At 43.3% G+C, this 19,975-nt stretch overlaps 1 long non-coding RNA gene across 1 annotated transcript; it reads left to right on the forward strand.

The window, feature by feature from the left end:
* The first annotated feature begins 316 nt into the window (after nucleotides 1–316).
* On the forward strand, nucleotides 317–2,269 carry LOC127323366 (uncharacterized). Its single transcript, XR_011751178.1, has 3 exons — nucleotides 317–1,057; nucleotides 1,145–1,178; nucleotides 2,041–2,269. It is a non-coding gene; the product is annotated as an uncharacterized lncRNA (long non-coding RNA).
* The last annotated feature ends 17,706 nt before the right edge of the window (nucleotides 2,270–19,975 follow it).

Here is a 19,975-nt window from a genome sequence, read left to right on the forward strand (position 1 = left end):
TGGATGATCATTTGATACTTTCAAGTGGAATCCCTTCAACAAAACCCTAGACTCAGGAGTATTTCAAACCACTCCCAATTGACCTCTTATTTGAAGCGCAACTTATATTTCATCATACCCATCTCAATCCTTTATTATTTTCCATCATCACCTTGACATCATGAACTGATGATTTATGTCACCATATTCATCCTTGTGAGTATATGGTTACTTCACTCACCATCTCTCCTAGCCTTGCTCTACCATTGTCTAAATCACCATCACCACCATCATCTCTTGGACACATCTTTTCTCGAGTCAGAGAATGTCACCACCATCTACTTTAGCACCCTTGTGCATTAGTATCACTTTGCCTAAAATTGTATATCTTTTTAGGCCACCATTTTAGTAATTTGTGAGGCACTCAACCTTGGGTGTCATGCATGTGTAGCAATTATCTCTTGTTGATCACTTGTGCATGGCCAAAAATATGTGGCCGGCCATGCCATGGCACACATGCATCATGCCTCTCCATTTCCCTCTCTCTCACATAATTACTCCACCTTGGGAAGCCTCTCCTCCTTTGTCCCTTCCCAATGCCACAAATAAATTCAGCTTGGGTCAAATATCTCTTCCCCAAACCAGCCTCCCAACTAACCCAATCAATGAAGAGGCTACCTCCCAACCAACCCAATCAATGAGGAGGCAGCCCACCCCCTCTCCCTCTATATAAAGGGGCTTGGCAGCCCACCCCCTCCTCACTTGCTCTCACTTTTCCACTCCCCACTCTTTCCTCCACTCCCACACACTCTCCTCCTACCTCTCCCCACGAAATTGCTGCTCCACCTAGCTTCATGGCCGGCCATGGCCATGAAAAGCTCTCCAAGATGAAGCTCTCCCCCTCCCTCAAGCTCCCCCTCTCCATGAGAGCATCCCTCTCCTTCTTCTCCCCAATCCTAGATGGTTTTCTCTCCTCTTCTTCTTCCTCCCTTGCTAAGATTGGATCTTGATGCAGGTGCATGTTGGTCCAAGCATGGAGAAGGTTGAGCTATCCTCAGATCTGAAGTTCTTGAGCAAAGTTCGTCCAAAACCTTGCAGTAATTTCTGTTTCTTGCTGTTTCAGATTCTGGTACGATTTGTAAAATCCGCCAAATCTCGTGTGCAGATCCAAATCGAGTGGTTCAAAGTTCTGCAGATAGGTATTTAAAATATCTACAACTTGGCGTTGGTCTCATCCTCAAATTCGTTACGGATTTTGCATGATAAATAAAGTTCTGCAAACATGCAGAATCATTGTTTGTTAGATTTCTTCCGTTTTACAAAACCTTTTTGAGCAAACTCAACTTTGGGTGAAAGCCCTCTCCATTACCTTCATTTTGGCGTTGGGTTCACTTCAAATGACCTAATGAAATTGAAATGGTTCACAGATCAATTTCTGGTCAGATCTGACTTTGTCTGTTTATACCATGAGCTTGGAGATGAATTTGCAAGTGAAACCAATTGCATTAGAACCGTATTGTCAATACCTTTCAGATGCAACTGACCTCATATTTTTAGGATTTTTCTACGATTTATGGCTTACAGATCTTGTTTTCTGTACAGTCAGATTCAAAGAAATTCCTAAAATTGTAGGTTTAATATTTTTGGGTGATTCCAATTGGGTTAGTCTTGTATTAGTACTGGCTATCTAGGAAAATTTTTATTAGTCTCTGTTCATACATATTTGTTGCTGTTAGTGATGTTTATGTGTAGCATGCATTGTTGAAGCAAAACTTTTCGGTTTATTTAAAAACCCTTGACCAACTCTTTTTAGTAGAGGTGGGCAACCTTTGTTTTATGCTTGCAAAACAAAACCTCTGCAACCTAACTTTAGCTCTTTTGTTTTGCTTAAGTTTTCAAATGATGTGGTATATGGTTTGCTTCCTATTTGTGTATAGTGTTAAGTGAGCAAATTAAATTAGGAAAACTGTTTTCTACTTTTCCAAAAATGTTGAAAGTATGTTTTGAATGTTTGTGATGTCAAACTAATGCTCTTGTCCTCTTCATGATGTTATCTACCAGGGGATAATTGGTTTATACCATGGTGATAACCGAGAGAGGCAATTGCTAAGTTGTGACGCACTCATACCTCTACTAGGTAAATAAATGTGGTTTTCTAAATTAAAACTCTTAAAGTTGTTTTGTGGTATCTATAAGTCCTTAGTATGTTATACCTTGGCTGCATGGTTAGTTGTTGTTTGTTGAATGTTGTTTTGTTGGTGCAATGTGTTTATTGTGTTCCTTTTATATTTTCCGGCGATAGATGCGAACACTTGGAGAAGAAGAAGAAGTGGAATCGGACGGGGATTTTATTTTTATTGTTGGAATACATATTTGATGGAGTTGAAGAAGTCCAGGGACAAATAAGCCAACCAAGGCAAGCCATCTCTTGATCTCTGAATGTTGAATCACATATCGTGGTTACTTTGTTGTTATTCTTGTCTCTCGATATTTTTTGTGTGGTATCTACTTATGTTGATGGAGCGTGCTCACCATGAGCATGTTGGATTCTCTTTGACACCTCACCTACCAACCCCTTTAGGGAAATGGTGGCAATTATCATGATCTTGGTGTACCTTCTAAGTGTGAGGGATATGCCCACTTATCTTGTGTGTGTCGACCTCTTGACACCCTTCTTGAACCCCTTGTTGATGTTCTGCATACTTACTCTCGAGTATATTGAACCCCTTGTTGATCTTATGCATGCATACCCTAAGCATGTATGCCCCCTTGACCATCTATATTATCATCTTCTTAGCGGTATGATGATTAACATCTTGAACCTTGTTGGATCTTCCAACTTATGTTGTCCCTATACATGCTTATCCTAAGTATGTATGATCCCCTTAACACCTCAATTATCATCCCCTTAGTGGTATGATGGCTAGCATCATGTCATTGTGACTCTTAGTTCCTTCATAAAACTATAGGTTGGGAACCCCCTTGGAAAAATACCTTGTTGAAAAGAATTTTTGAAAACCTTGGGTGAGTTGGACTTACCCAAGCGTGTGTTTATGAAAGGAAATGATCTTGGCAAAGATGGTTGAAAAGAAAATCTTGTTTTCGAAAACTTTGGCGCCTAAGTATTCACCCGTGACAATTAACCCGCGCAACCATAGCTACTCCAACATGGGCACGGAGCTTAACTTGACGTTTGCTCTTCTTAGCATGAGGCACCGCACAACTATACAAGGGTACGGTTACCCCCGAGTCCGGGTTGTCAAGGTTGGGACAATAGTATAACGGGAGGCCTTCGGGGCTGACCCGTCCGGAAGACACTATGGGTCTCCTGGCTTGGCGGTGGAGCCACGCTCAAAAGGAGGTGAGCTGCCACGGTGCCGGGGAGGTACATACTCCATAGGGTAGGACCTCGTGTTAAGTCGAATGGGCGAAAGGTTATGTCCGGGTATCCGTCGTGGCATATGTTGTTATGCGGGGATGATGCCCACACGATAGGTATCCGGATAGTTGTGGGGAAAGTGTGCAAACTCTGCAGAGTCAAATCTATTCGAATAGCCGTGTCCGCGGTCATGGACGGTTGAAATGGCTGTTGCTTAGCCTGATGTGTTTTGTTTGAGAAAGTGTTTACTAAAGGAAAAAAGGAACTTGTTTTCGGAGTACCGGAAGGGTACTAGAATGGTTTGGTTGACCATTTGGAGATGGTCGGAAAGGAAATAAACTGGGTTACCCCCATCCTAGTGTTTTATGTAGTGGAACTTTGTTGAAGTATCTTCTTCAATAAAGATATAGAGATGTCATAGAACCCTCTTAGTGTCCCCACCAACTGAGATGCCGGGATGCTATATCCACAAGAGGAACTATTTCTCTCATATGCTATATCCACAAGGGAAACTACTTCTCTTCTTCATGCTATTTCCATAAGAGAAATTAGCTCTTCCCTCTTGTCATCTTAGATTAGCACTTGTTATCTTGCACTCTTGCAAAGTACCTTCTTGATGGTTTGCGAGTACAATTCAAATGTACTCACGGCTTTGTCCCTGGCTATTTACTTGGCCAGACTTGGAGGAACACGACGGATGAAGAAGGAGTTGGCGACGTCTATGCAAGCTAGGAACGTCTTCCCAGTCAGTTGCCTGTAGGGTTTAAGGGGAATGACTTGGGCTCCGCGCTGTTGAAGTGATGATGCTACTCTGATGTTTAGTTAGGCCCTTCGAGGCTATTATGTAAGTAATGGTCATGTGACCTTATTGTAATTTTCTTATTCCGCTTTGTAATGGATGGTGTAATTTGATATCAGTTCGGTTATGTGTTCACGGCGCACTGATCATGGGATCGTGAACTATATACATAACAGGGTATTTCGGACAGTTAGTCCGGGGTCCCCACAGAGAGGGATCATCTTATAATGCTACCGTCGCGATCTAAGCAAAATATGATGCATAAAGGATTAACATCACATGCAATTCATAATGTGTGATATGATACGACCTTTCTTCTTGTGCTTTTGATCTCCATCTCCAAAGCACGGACATGATCTCCATCATCACCAGCATGGCATCAAGGTTAGTGTCGCCGCTTCATGGTTGTCCATCACTTATAGCTACTATAACAACTACTTGAAATAAAGCTATTACATGATGAATAGACACGCATGTCTTAACAAATTTAAAGACAACCATTAGGCTCCTGCTGGTTGCCATAATACAATAATGAACATCTCATACATCAAATATAGTCATCATCACATCATGGATATATCACATCACCAAACCCTGCAAAAACAAGCTAGACGCCTCTAATTTGGTTTGCATATTTTACGTGGTTTAGGGTTTTCGAGTAAGATCCAATCTACCTAGGAACATGAACCACAACGGTGATACTAGTGTTGTCAATAGAAATAGTAAATTGAATCTTAACTATGGTGAGAGAAACAGACACCCGCAAAGCCACTTATGCAATACAAGTTGCATGTCAAGCGTGGAGCAAGTCTCATGAGACGCGGTCATGTAAAGTTAGCCCGGGCCGCTTCATCCCACCATCCCGCAAGATGAAAATTACACGTAACTAAAGATAACAAAAGCATCAACGCCCACAAATCCATTGTGTTCTACTCATGCAACAGATCTATGCATAGACATGGCTCTGATACCACTGATGGGTTCGTAGCATGGAAAACAAAAAATTTCTACCATGAACATGGACAAAACCAAGATCCAATCTAGGAAGAGGCAAGATCTAATCTATGAAGATCGAAGAAATGAGATGTATGAGAGACTAACCCTCGAAGATCCAAAGCCTTACGAGATCAGATCTCGTTGTTGATGTAGTCGATCGTCCCGGTGCTGCAATCCGGCAGCACTTCCTTACTCGGTCGTGCGTACGGTGTCGATGAAGTCCGTCCTCTCCCCGTTCCAGTGGGCAGTGGAGGTGTGGTAGATCCCCTCGGAATCCCAGCAGCACGACGGCGTGGTGCTGGTGGTGGTGGTGGAGGAGAAAAACTGCAGGGCTTCACCAAGCCGGAGCAGAGCTATGGTGGAGGAGAGAGGGGGCGGTCAGGGTTCAGGTGTGAGGGAGGGCTGCATCCCCTGCCCCCTCCCCTCTTTATATAGGGGGAGGGTCGGTTGGGGTGGCCCCCCTGCGCACCATCTCCATCTAGGGCCGGTGGCCAAGGAGGGGGGGGGAGTTTTCTTCCCCCCCCCAAGTTGATCCCCCCTAGGGTTTTGGGGAAACCCTAGTGGGTTGGCCGGCTAGGCCTTGAGGGGCTTGTGCGCCTAGCCCATTAGGGCTGGGCTGCACCCCCTCGGCTCATGTCGGCCCTCCTAGGGTCGTGGGCCCACTGGTGGGACCCTCGAAACCTTCTAGAACCTTCCTAGTCTTCCACCGGAAAAATCCCGAACTTTTCCGAAACCTAGAAATCAACTTCCCTTATATGAATCTTATTCTCCGGACCATTTCGGACCTCCTCGTGATGTCCTGGATCCCATCCGAGACTCCGAACAACATTCGGTCTCCATCTCATATTCCGGATCTAGTTACACGACATCGAACCTTAAGCGCGTCACCCTACGGTTTGTGAAATATGCGGACATGATCGAGACTCGTCTCCGACCAATAAACAATAGCAGGACCTGGAGATCCATAATGGCTCCCACACATTCAGCGATAACTTAGTGATCGATTGAACCATTAACATACGATACCAATTCCCTTTGTCGCACGATACTTTACTTGTCCGAGGTTTGATCATCGGTATCTCCATACCTAGTTCAACCTCGTTACCGACAAGTACTCTTTACTCGTACCGTGGTATGTCATCTCTTGTGACCGTGTCACATGCTTGCAAGCTAATTAGACGACATTCCACCGAGAGGGCCCAGAGTATATCTATCCGTCATCGGGATGGACAAATCCCACTCTTGATCCATATGCCTCAACTCATACTTTCCGAATACTCAATCCCATCTTCATAACAACCCATTTACGCAGTGGCGTTTGATGTAATCAAAGTACCCTTCCGGTGTAAGTGATTTACATGATCTCATGGTCAAAGGACTAGGTTACTATGTATCGAAAGCTTATAGCAAGATGAACTTAATGACTTGATCTTATGCTACGCTTATTTGGGTGTGTGTCCATTATGTCATTCACCCAATGACATAACCTTGTTATTAACAACATCCAATGTTCATGGGCAGGAAACCATGATCATCTATTAATCAACAAGCTAGTTTAACAAGAGGCTTACTAGGGACTCTTTTCTGTTTACATAACACACATGTATCAATGTTTCCGGTTAATACAATTGTAGCATGGGATGCAAACATTTATCATAAACACAAAGATATAATAATAACCACTTTATTATTGCCTCTTGGGCATATCTCCAACAATATGCTTAGTAGTTATTGTTGTAGCATGACTTGTCTCAAATAGGTAAGAGTGTTTAATATGCTATTGAAAGAATCATGTGTTGTTTCCATCATACAAAAGCATAATATAGTGGCATTCTCCTTTGATGCTTTATTTGGGTTGACTTGGCACATGCTTACAGCATGTTATGACTACAAACCAGTCACCTCAAGCCTCTATGATCATTTAGTTTTTGACTTGTAATATCACTTTATGCTTTGATTAATAATGTTTTGTCGCTACGCATGATTATGGCCATTATTGCTCTCTTAGTTGGTCGATCCCAGTCTTTTGCTAGCCTTCACCTGTACTGAGTACGAGCTCTATTCGTGCATCCAACTCCCAAGAACCAAAGTTTGCCAATTGTGTCGACCATACCTACCTATATGTGGTATTTCACCGCCACTTCAAACTAAATTGCTTGTGTGCTACCTTTAAAACCTTCAAAATTATTAACTGTTTTGTGTTCCTATTTTAGCTCATGAGGAAGTGTTGGATGCTTTATTGTCTCTTTCATGTTTATTTTGGCTTCACACCTTGACTATCATGCATAATGTGCTAGTCCTTAATATTGCAAAAAGAGCAGGCAACTGAGTGCCCAGCCCACAAAATATAAAATAAACAAATAATCAAATAAATCTCCTAACACTATGGACTTGAGAAATCATGAACTTAGCTTGTTCAAACAAAGGAGAAGAGGAAATTTATTGTTCTCTCTATGAAAGCCGCTCTTGGAGCCATTAAGCATGGAAGGATGATATATCATTTGATGCCATTCATTGACATAGACATACATACCTCTCAAAATACATTTTCAACACCTCTGTTCTATTCAAAATAAAAAGCTCTAGCACATGAGTAATCTTGCTTCCCTCTGCGTAGGGCCTTTCTTTTACTTTTATGTTGAGTCTTCATCTTCTAACTTTATGCACCAATTAAGAGAGCATAGTTGTCATTCTGAGTATAATGTGCATAGTCCCAAAATTTATTATTGATTGATTCATGATTATGTTGTTGCTTGTTCTCAAATTATTTGTATCTAGTCACCCTTTGAACTTTAAAGGTGTCCTGGCATTTATGTTTTGCTCTTCCATAAAGGACAAGCTGAATACCACTTTGCTATGTTTTCTCTATGCTCAAAAAACAAACAGTTGCTTTCAGTGCACTATTATTCATAATCTTTTGTTTGAGTTACTATTTTATGTTGTAACATAGTTGCTAAGTTCTATTGTTAGAATTAATATCTATCATGCTTATGTTTAGAGTACTTTGATCTCAACTTACACTACAAGAAAAGTTCTGATAGACAACGTCTCAAAATCGTCCGCTAAGGGGTATTTTTCGTCGCCTATGGGCCTAACCCGACGATATGGGTTCTGTTGTGGAAACTGCGTCAGGCAAAGTCCTACGACGATTTTTTCGGTCCGTCGCGCTTGGGCGCCCTTCCGCCACGGAAAATCGGACCGTTGCCCAAGTGTTTCCGGGAGCCCGTTGACTGCTGACGTCATGCAACCGACACGTGCGACGCCGTTAGCGCGATTAACGGCGTTAACCGGCTGAAACCCCGTGGTAGATGGTAGGCCCACACGAGGCCTGCCACGTCTTAAGCGGGCCGGCCCATTAAGTTTGCGGGCCGGGCCAGCTGACTTAGTTTGACCGGTCAACTATATAGCTGGGCTGGTCCATTAGTTACGTGGGCCGGGCCTAACCTCTAAGGTTGACTGGTCAAAACATTAATGGGCCGGCCCACTAAGCATGTGGGCCGGGCCGAATGCACTCGTTTGACCGGTCAACAGGCAAAAGGGCCAGCCCACAAGACATGTGGGTCCCACTTTCCTGTTATCGGGCCGGCCCATTTACAAAGTGGGGTCCACATTAAAGCAACTGGGCCGGCCCAAGAAGTTAGTGGGCCGGCCCAATTAGCATGTGGGTCCCACTTTCCTGTTAAAGGGCCAGCCCATTTAGTATGTGGGGTCCACCATATAGCAAGTGGGCCGGCCCAACAAGATAGTGGGCCGGGCCAAAAACACAGGTGGGTCCCACTTTCCTGTTAAAGGGCTGGCCCATTTAGCATGTGGGGTCAACCATAGAGCGAGTGGGCCGGCCCAACAAGATAGTGGGCCGGGCCAAAAAACTCTGGTGGGTCCCACTTCTCTGCTAAAGGGCCGGCCCATTTAGTATGTGGGGTCCACCATATAGCAAGTGGGCCGGCCCAACAAGATAGTGGGCCGGGCCAAAACGCTGGTGGGTCCCACTTTCCGGTTAAAGGGCCGGCCCATTTAGTATGTGGGGTCCACCGTATAGCAAGTGGGCCGGCCCAACACGCTAGTGGGCCGGGCCAAAAACACAGGTGGGTCCCACTTTCCTGTAAAAGGGCCGGCCCATTTAGTATGTGGGGTCCACCATAGAGCAAGTGGGCCGGCCCAACACGCTAGTGGGCCGGGCCAAAAACACAGGTGGGTCCCACTTTCGTCTTAAAGGGCCGGCCCGTTTAGTATGTGGGGACCACCACAAAAGCAATTGGGCTGGCCCAACTAGTTAGTGGGCCGGCCCAGTAGTGGGTGGGGTCCACCTTAAAGCAAGTGGGCCGGCCCAATAAAAGTGTGGGGTCCACAGTTAATCAAGTGGGCTGGCCCAATAAGTAAGTGGGCCAGCCCGTTTAGTTGTTGTTTATATGCCGACGTAAAAGGCGCTTTAGGATTTAGCGGGCCGGCACGTATGTGATTTCGCTTAATTGGGCCGTTTAAGGGATGGGAATTCGTGATTTAGATACTGAGAATATTTACGCAGCATTGATTTCTGTCGGATAGCCTCACTTACCACAAGCACCAAAGAAAAAATGCGCGAAAGAACTATAAAAACTAACTAAATATTACATCAGCTGCAAGGCTTTGAAAAAATATTACAGAACCCAGAGAAATTGAATGGTAATTAAACCTAGCAATACAATGAAGCGATCCGACAATCTTTTAAGTTGTCCATGCAGCACCTATATACGAAACAAAGACATTACAAGTTAAGACGACAACAATGGAAACGCAAAGACAACGCAATATTGTTTGCCAAAGAATTTGGAACTCATCATTTCGTCGTTATAACAAGATCATTGTAATGCGCACAATAAGCAAACAAAGAGTGCATGCCGCATACCAACGACCAATATAACGAGCATGTTAGAATGAAACAATGAGACTTACTACTGTCGAGTCCCATGCAAACCAACATGTTCAGGGAGTACAAAATTGGCATGAACAACATAGTAGCAGGCTATAAATTTTGTAACAACGACTGAGCAAGATGAAGTTATGATGGCTACATCCTCAGAGCAGGGAATGTAAACCAAAAATAGAAGTTACGATGGCAAAAGCTAAAGAGGAGGTAATGTGAACCAACATGTGCCAAGTGCAATTACTTAATTTTGGCCGTGAACTAAATAATACTCCTGAACTTATAGTGAAGGGGATGCAAATCAAGATGTTTCGGGATATAAACTTGTAATGAGCAACACATAGAGGATAGTTAATGCTGGAGCTTAGGATGGACCCGATACAGAATATAGTGGGATCACCTGTGAACTTGTATAAGAGGGAATGCAAACCAATATGTTCAGCTTTCCATATGTGAGCGTCATGCCAAGTCAGAGAAACAAGTCAATAATGCAGCTTTTGAAGAACAAGATGGCACGCAAAATTATTATCTAGTAGTATGACAAGTTTATTTGTACTACAGGCTAGATAGCAGAGTGATAGCATGCCAAACTAAGTCCTTACTTTGTTAGCTTACAATGAACTAGATACAAAACAATGGCATCACCTGTAGTACAGGGAATGCAAGCCAACATGTTCATGGAGTAAAAAATTGGCACAAACAACATAGTAGCAGGCCATAATTTTTGTAACAACGACTGAGCAAGATAAAGTTATGATGGCTAGATCTACAGAGCAGGGAATGTAAACCAAATATAGAAGTTACGATGCCAAAAGCTATAGAGCAGGGAATGCGAACCAACATGTGCAATTACTTAAAATTGGTCATGAACTAAATAATAGCAGGATGTTACTATAATACCTATAATTTTTTGGAACAACGACTGAGCAAGATAGAAGTTATGATGGCTACATCTACAGAGCAGGGAATGCAAACCAAAATGTTCAATCGCTTAAAGTTAGCAATGAAGTAGAAAATAGCAACGTGTTACGGTCATAGCTAGGAATGAACTAAAAGAGCTTCAGGCAAACAAGCATCTGAACCCAGAACATGGCGCTAAAACAAGGGACTTACATTAGGAGAAGCACTCTGTGGGAGTCACAGCAGATCTTCCTGGGGTTGATAGATCCGGTGATGAAGTACGCTACATGTGCTACTTGGGGTTGGAGAGACGGCCATTACACTTCATGATTACTCATCTCATCTGCAAAAACGTAACGGCGCGTCGTTAGCAGAAACAGGTTCCCCCAAGATTAAACAAGAACTTGCAGGCAAGCAATAGAAAAGCGACAGTAGAAGAGTTTAGATCATGCACAGCGCCGGTGAAGCAGATCCGGTTCATGCACAGCGGTGTCGGTGAGCAAGATCCGATGCGGTGGACGACGGATCCGGCGAAGCGGCTCAACTGAAGCGACTGCGGTAGACTGCTGGATGAGCATATGGTTTAGAGGTACGGCGGGGATGATCCGGTCCGGTTGATGACGGCGTCGATGAAGCGGCTCCGGCAGGCAGCCGGCTGACGAGGATCGCGAGGGCTCGGGTAGACCAGGGAAGTCCGGCGGGGATGTTCCGGTGCGGTGGTCGTGGAGGTGGGAGAGAGGGACTTGGGAAGTTCCGGTGGGTGGTCTGAGGGAAATGAATTTTTTTTGGGAGGGTCTCCGGGCTAGGGAGGTGGTGATCCAAAAAAATGACGGGCATACCCCCCCCCACCAACCGACTTTGCTGCCATCTCCACAGGGGTAGAATGGGAATTTTGAAGCGTGTGAAATTTTTGTATTTTGTGGGCGGGAAGTTTTGCCGCTATGAGATTTTGAATTTGGCTACCGTCCAAGTATAATGATAAAAAATGTGAGACCGTACTAGTACCTCTGTTCAAGGCCGAGTGCAAAATCAAATCATCATCACATTAAATACCGGTTACTATCATCGTGATCTATCTTGTTATCCCATTCAAAAACCCGTCTGAAATATTTCAGGATTGGCGGGAGATTTTGCCGCCCGACTGAGATTTGATTTTGAATATGGCTATGGTCAAGTAATATAATATAATACTAATATAAAGACGGTACACCTAGTTAAGTACTAATTGCTCTGCTCCGGCAGTCAAGGCCAGCAGCAGCCACATCAAGCCATCATCATTACAAACAAAATCAGTCAAATCTAGAAGCTAGTATAGGAAAAATCACAGCAGCATAATAAATCCAGAAAACTAAGTACGGAGTATAATACATCAACTGCATACAACAGCCAAAAGCAGCCAATAACAATGTTAATGTTCACGACAAACTAATCTGAAAATAATACAAGACGCAATGTATGGCCAACATGAAGATTAGGATACCCCAAGATGAATGAATCTGATCTTCATTCAGCATATATTTCTTCGTCACTCCGTTCTCTGATCTGAAGGAAATATTCATTGAACTCCTTCCATCTGCAGTGTGCAGCCAATACATCCTCCAAATGGTATGGCCTTTGTTCATTTCTCATACCATAGTTTCCTAATCTATCCACACGTATTGGCCACTCATCCTAGGCCTTTATATCATCAAAGTACTCTCTGATATAACCCAAATCTGCGTAGTAGATGCAGCCAGGTCGAAGTGTCAGGTGCACTCTGGTGTCGACGGAGATACACCGGATATAATAGACGAAGAAGGCACGACTGCCAATGTTATTGACGGCATGGAGAGAGCGGCTCTCAGTGTCCACACGGTACACCAATGGTTGACCTTCCTCCAAATGCTTGTTGTCCAACAACACAAGCAGCAGAGCACCATCCGACTTCACAAGGTAGAACTTGTTATTTCCAAGTTCTGGAAATGAAAATAGTGTATCCATGTTGACACTGCTCGCGCGCTGCTCCAACTGGACATTGTTGGTGCACACTAATTTTCCGAACTCAAAATTGTTCACAGGTATTGCATACAGTTCACCATTGAACGGGGTAATGCAACGCAGAGAATGGTGCTCGGTCGAAAATCTTCCTTCTCCCCAGTCTTCATCTATACCCTTAGTTGGAGTGCTCTCATCGACCCAAGCAATTTCCGCCGGGTAATCTTTGGAAACGAAGACCATAGTCGGGGACTTCATTACAGCGACTGACTTCAGAATAACATATGGCATATGCGCCTCAAACCTAGTATTCAATGTCTTTGTGAGTGGGTTCAAAAGCCGTATCTTGTGCGGCTGGTTCTTCTGGGCAAAGCCGACGAAGTAGTATCTAAAATATATTGATGAAGATAACATTCAGCACTAAGATGTTTACGATTCAAAATAAAAATAGATTAACTCTATAGATATGGAGGAATTTGAACCTTGCATGAACTTCCGTAAGATCGATGGTGACGTAGCGGGATGTGCGGAGGTGGAGGAAGGTGAAATCAGCAGCGCGTGGAAGGACGTGTTCTACCATGATCCATTCATGCAGGTGCACGTCGGGCTCAGGTAAACCTGAGCGCCAATTTCTACAAACTTGCCTCAAAGCAGAGTAGGTGTCCATGTACTCCTCGTTCGCCAGTAAGCAGTCCCCGATCTTGTGAAGTGGTCCGTCAGCCCTGAGAGAGGCCTAGTCCACGGAGGCGCCGCGCTTGGATGCGCCGCCCTCGGAGGCGACGGTCTCGGGGGCGACAGCCACCGGCGCATTCTTCTTGTCCATCGCCGGCAGGGAACGCACGTAGGGCGGTTGGTGTTTTTTCATTCGATTTGGAGAAGTTGATGGGACGTGAAAGGCGTGGTTGCGTGCGTGAGTGAGAATGAGACTGTGTGCAGAGGGAGGGACAGCTGTACATGCAACGTGACGGTTGGTCTCGGCAGTTTCTCAAAAAAGCTAGACGTTTGGTCTCAACACGCGCACCGCCTAACCGCTGCGCACCACGACACACATCCGTGGTACTGCACGTCTGCACCGTTACGTGTACTCAGTTCTATCGTCGAGCCTTACACTGGAAAAATATATGTACTCCGTACTCAGTTTTCCCCTCGAGTATAGTGGCTAGTGCAATATACTCAGTTTTACCCTCAAGTGGAGAGTCAACAAATGGGATTAAGTTGTCTAATTGAGTAATTTCATGCGCAAAAAAATAAAATCATAGTGCCTCCTACTCATGGAGTCTTGTTAAGAAGAGGAGGTCTAACACGTGGAAAAGAGAATAGCACACCACAGGTCCGAAATGATGGAAAGGGCTAGGCAATCCACTTATTATAGATCTCAACAAAAACCACATGGAACTAGTATATTAAACTTATGCAGTAGCCAACGCAACCAAAAGTCAGAAGTGCAGGCTGAGTCCCAAAGGCACAACACAATACGGAAACTTGCAAACTTATATAAAAGGGGCTATGCAACCCACTTATACACACATTAACAGCCATCCTCCTGTGTGACAAGAGAAATTCAACACTGGATTCGGAGGTAGGCACATGAAGCTTTACAAGGGCCAATGGGGCACCAACAAATTAAGGATGAATTGAACCACACCATCAACAATTCAAACTCGAGACCTTGGCTCTAATACCATTTAAGTTCAAACTGATTGAAAAGGCTAGGCAACCAATTTATAAAACATCCACAGAGTTGATCCCAGCCGCAGATAAATGCATCCACCAACAAAATAGGAACATTGCCTCAGTCTCAGGAAAATTTTACAATATCAAGGTACTCACATGTCAATGTAAGTGTTCATCTCCAATTATCTATGGCATTTTATTAGTCTTTGAGAGATTATAACGAACTTGATTGGCCTCCTCCAGTAGGGCATCACATGCTTCTGATCTCGATCTCAACATATCAACTTGGTTTCTTAACACATCTGCTGCAGCTCGTTCTATTTGTAGTTGTTCCTCCAGAACTTGTGCAGAGAAAGACTTGGACTTGGACTGCAAAAACCCAGCATTTCGCAGGAAAGTGTTTTTGGTGATATCTTTATTTTTAAGTACCATGGTAAATGTCTCCATACATTCTTCTAGAGTTTTTTCCATACCGTCTTTCCCGGGTTTTGCCATCTCCAATTTCATATTTGCCTGAAAAAATTTCAGTCGTGTAAAAATTAAAGTTATTACAGAGAAACATGCAGACGGTAGATTTAATGTGTATGAACTACTTTTAATCCTACAAGTTGGTATGCCTGATTACACATCAAATTCATTTTCACAAAAACGCCTAAAAGATCATATTGACATGCGCATTATTGCTCCTACAAATTGGCAAGTGTGTCGTTAAAAAAATTAAATTATAAAGAAGACTTACAATAACACTTTCTGCGAGTTCTCCTATCACATTATGTTTGTTCTTCTGGCATGCCTCGAACTGCTCTGCCAGAGTCATCTCTTTGTCTGGTTGCATGTTGTTTGCATGATCTACTTTCTGCATTTTTGTACAATCATATAGAAATCAAATAACGTGGTTAAAATGGAGGATGGAAATATAACATGCACATGGAGTTCTACACAATTTACGAGTAACATATGTAGCAGTACAGACCAGCGGGGCATTACTTTTTGCCAGAGATGCCCAACCAAGTGACGAGATCCTGTACGGCTTGGTAAACGTTGTTTCAAGCGGTTAGCCTGGTTCCTTTTAGACAACGTCTGCAAACGGAGACTAGTGAGACACTGGCGCAAAATAAGTATTCGGAATTTAATCTGGTTTCACGGTCCTCATAAGCCATACCACATTCTTTGGATCAGACCAGTGCTTGACAAGATCTCCCCACTGCTCGTCAGTCATACAGTGCGAGAGACTTTGTTCGAACATTGGCGATGTCTGGCCGATGAAGTATGTCGCCTTAAGCTTATAGCGGTCTTTGGCGCAACAATTCTTTGAATATGGAAGCGATGACAAACTTTACATCCTCATTATCCTCATCGAATTCAAACCTTAACTGCTCAGAACGGTGGAATGATTGGTGAGTTATATAGCATAGAAACAACAGTAAGCTACAAGAAATGGGACAGATCAATGTGGAATAATTTATCATTACCAGGAGAAGCATGACTTACATGTAAATTATGCACTAAACTCTCGAACTGTGAAGGGGTGTCAACGTGCTGCTTCCACAATGGGAAGGTAGGAAGTTCATTCCTGATAAAATAGCCAATATGTGATACAAGATATGAAGATTCATGCGGATGAAGTGGCCTTCTGCCACCTACAATAGATGTGATGCGAAATCTTGAACCCATTCCGGAAATCTTAGCTGCAAGTTTTCTTCCTACCGTTGGCCCCCTCGTTTTTATTGATCGTGGCGAACCTACCAAGTTAATCATTACATCAAGCTATCATGGTATATAGATACATAAGGGAGCTTTAAACTACAAGTCTTGAAAAAAGTATTACCTTTTTTGGCGTGGGTCTCGTCATCGGGAGAGGAGTTGTCTTTCGCAGGACTAAGGGTCGGAGGGAGATCATCACCAGTTCGCTGGTGTTGTGGCAGCACTGTTTGGACATTTGAGGCTGTATCATCTGGGACTAGCATCATGTGTCCTTGGCCATTATTACCTACCACCACTCCTGATGATGCCAATTGTTGGCTCGAATTTCTTGTGGAAACAGGTTCTGTTGGCAATTGTTCTTTGAGAAACGATATTGGCAATCGGTGGTTGTGGAATGTGTGGGCTGGTACATGCTTTGGGGCTACTTCTGTCTGATTCGATGGTTTGTGGTTTTTACGAGACCTTTTACTGTTATCATTCTCGGCCTGTTCGCCACCTCGTGTCAGTCTTTTGTTAGACCTTGTAATAGGAGGAGCAGCACGAGCATCAGGCTTAACCTTTTTTTTATTACGCACTGTCACCCATCCTCCGGTATCAGCCTGAGGTTCCTGTTGAGTGTTCTTCCTCCTGTTCGTTCTTGAAAAGTTCTTGCCCGAATCTGCAGATGCCTGTCACACATAAATGATATTTCAATGTACAATATTATATGATGATGATATGCAGATGGAATGGAAAAACAGTAAGGCAACATATGCAAAAACATATATGATGCGTTAACTAAGCAGGAAAAATGTAGTAATGAGATTGAACATGGCATGGGTAACATATTTGGTAGGACTGGGATACAACAAATGGAAGTTGGGACAAATAATTCGATGACAGGACAGAGAAAACTCACCTTGTTGTGTTGCAGAGGATAGTCGACCAGGACATCTTCTGAGTCAGCTCGCCATCACAATCGGCGGGATCAAATTCTGAATCAGAGGAATGTTCCGTATCCTTTGTGAGGGACGTGGGTGGCGTTTTTTGCACTAGACCTTGTAGAAGGATGTAGTGTTAGGCCCAACGAGGCTGCAACTCGGCTATTATGCAGGATAGTTTGCCTCCGTTGCTCTTCGTACTCATTCTCGAGTGGAAGACCTAACATGCATTGGCGAGAAATGCAGATGAGATTTATCATGGAACTGTGCATGTAAGAACAAATTAATAGTAGCAGTGAGACTGCTCAAAAGGTGTAATGACAAACAAACTATGGCTCAAAAATAATTGATGTTCATATTGTCAAGCTTCATGCACTAGCCAACGCAACCGGAAGTCCGGACTGATGGAAAGGGCAAACAAATTATGGCTCAAAAATAATTTACGTTGGGCAACAGAGGGCAGCAGCAACAATTTTTAGGATAAGTATGAATGTCAAGCTTCATGCAGTAGCCAACGCAACCAAAAGTCCGAACTGATGGAAAGGGCTAAGCAATCCACATATACACTCAAACACATATAAGTGTCATTTCATGCCAATGGTTAACCATATGGAATGGCGTGTGCTTAATATAATTGCCTAGGGTCTTCCAAGTTCCAACAGATCGGTCTATTGGATGAACTTGCTAGAGCATGCAATTCGAAATGGTATCAGACCTACAAGGTCCACGAGTTCAAATCCTAGCAAGTAGCAACGCAGTATTCAAAATAAATATTTCCAGCCTTCCTAAAAAAATATCTAATGATACATGCCTAAGGCTCGGTCTATTGAATGAGCGGTTTATCACTTAGCACCACAAGTTGGGGATTTTTTATCACAAAACACCAACATTTGGGGAAATTATTTCACATAACACATTATTTGTCATTAGTTGGCTTGACAAGAGCATCACCCTACAGCGTGACACCAATTTACAGTACGTGAGCATGTTTGCTACAAACAAATGAATTTTGGTGTGAAATTTTGTAGACACTCTGTGGAAATGAGAATATGAGTCACACGTGTTACATATGCTACACACAAAATGAATTACCATATGACAAATATTCATTGAAATTATAACCACACAAGAACATGAGATTTGGGTAATATATTCTGTACCAGCATAAGGTTTTGATAATGTGTACCAACACAACTACCCTGGACATAAGATTTTTTTGAACTGTCTGGACATAAGATTAAACTACTAGTGTTGACAAACAGCTTTGTATTTAGCGTTTAACAGAAAATACCACAAAATAAAGTCTAATTGTCTTTCACTCTTTGTCACTCTTAAACTGACGGTGGCCTGAAGTCACTAATGGGCTATCAAACAGAGATCATGTATTCTGCTAAACAATTACCCCAAATGTTGGTGTTTTGTGATACAAATTTATAGGGTTGTGGTTCTGTGATAAAATAAAATCCCGAACTTCTGGTGTTAAGTGATAAAACCTCATTGGATGAACTGGCTAGAGCATGCAATTCCACATGGCGCACAAAGAGTTGCAAATAGAAAAAATACAGGCAGTTTAATACTATCATTAAATTGCTCTGCTAGCTTCACTGCTATCATAACCTTTGTAAAACGTACTACCACCATCCCGAAGTTTTTACCAAAAATCATTATTAACATGCAAAATACAAATTTAATATCATTAAATAGATAACGAATATATTTTAAATGCAGTATCTACGAAATATTATATTTCTTGATAGATTGTTCTGAAAGTTTGGTCAAACTTTACTTGGTTTGACTTTTATAAATAAGCCTTCAGGTTTGGGGTGGAGGTAGTATACTTCAAACCCCAAAAAAGTACCGCACAGATGTGATATTTGGAAAAGAAAAGCGTAACGAAAGCGGACATAAGCTCTGCCTCTTGATCACCAGATGTAAGGTTACGATCAACAGAGTTCCGAGATAAAAAAAAATACGGGCAGTTTAATACTATCAACAAATTGCTCTGCTAGCTTGACTGCTATCATAACCTTTGTAAAATGCATACTTCAAACCCCCAAAATATATCACACAGAAGTGATTCTCGGAAAAGAAATGCATAGCGAAAGCGGACATAACCTCGATCTTCCTCTCGATCAGCAGATGTAAGGTTGAGATCTCATATAGCTACGCGGCAAACAACTATCTACACTGATCTAATATCAGCAAGAATGCATTGCAAGAAAGCAATGAAAACTAGTGTCAGAAATCAAATGCATATAACAAAAGCGGACATGTAAAGTATTCATCAACCTTCGTCTGAGGCCAGGGCGGATTTATTCTTTGGTTGGGGGTGGTCGACTTTGGGGCCGCGTTTTTTGCCCATCTCGATCTCCGGTGAGGTGGACTACAGAGTCGGGGAAGCAGATCCGGAGCAGATATGGCGCGGTCAATGTCGGCGTCGAGGAAGCAAATCCGGCTTGCTAGACAGCAAGGGAGGTCCGCCGGTAAAACGTGGTCGGTCACTACGGTGGCCGGTGAGGAGGCAGTGATGGTGAGGAGGGGCGGTAGGCGCGGCCGTCGTCGTGGGAGTGTGCCTGGTAGAAGCATGAGAAAGATGTGGTGTTCGAATTGTGCTCTGCAGGGAAATATCCTCTGTTGACCGAAGTTTTATAGGCCGACGGGCAAACCGCAGGTTTTGGGGTAGCTTGAAAATGGGACGCGCCAACAATTTCGGCGCGTGTTTTGCGGCAGAGACGAAAGTCACCCAT

Source organism: Lolium perenne, chromosome 2 (assembly GCF_019359855.2).
Source record: "Lolium perenne isolate Kyuss_39 chromosome 2, Kyuss_2.0, whole genome shotgun sequence".
Taxonomy (NCBI): domain Eukaryota; kingdom Viridiplantae; phylum Streptophyta; class Magnoliopsida; order Poales; family Poaceae; genus Lolium; species Lolium perenne.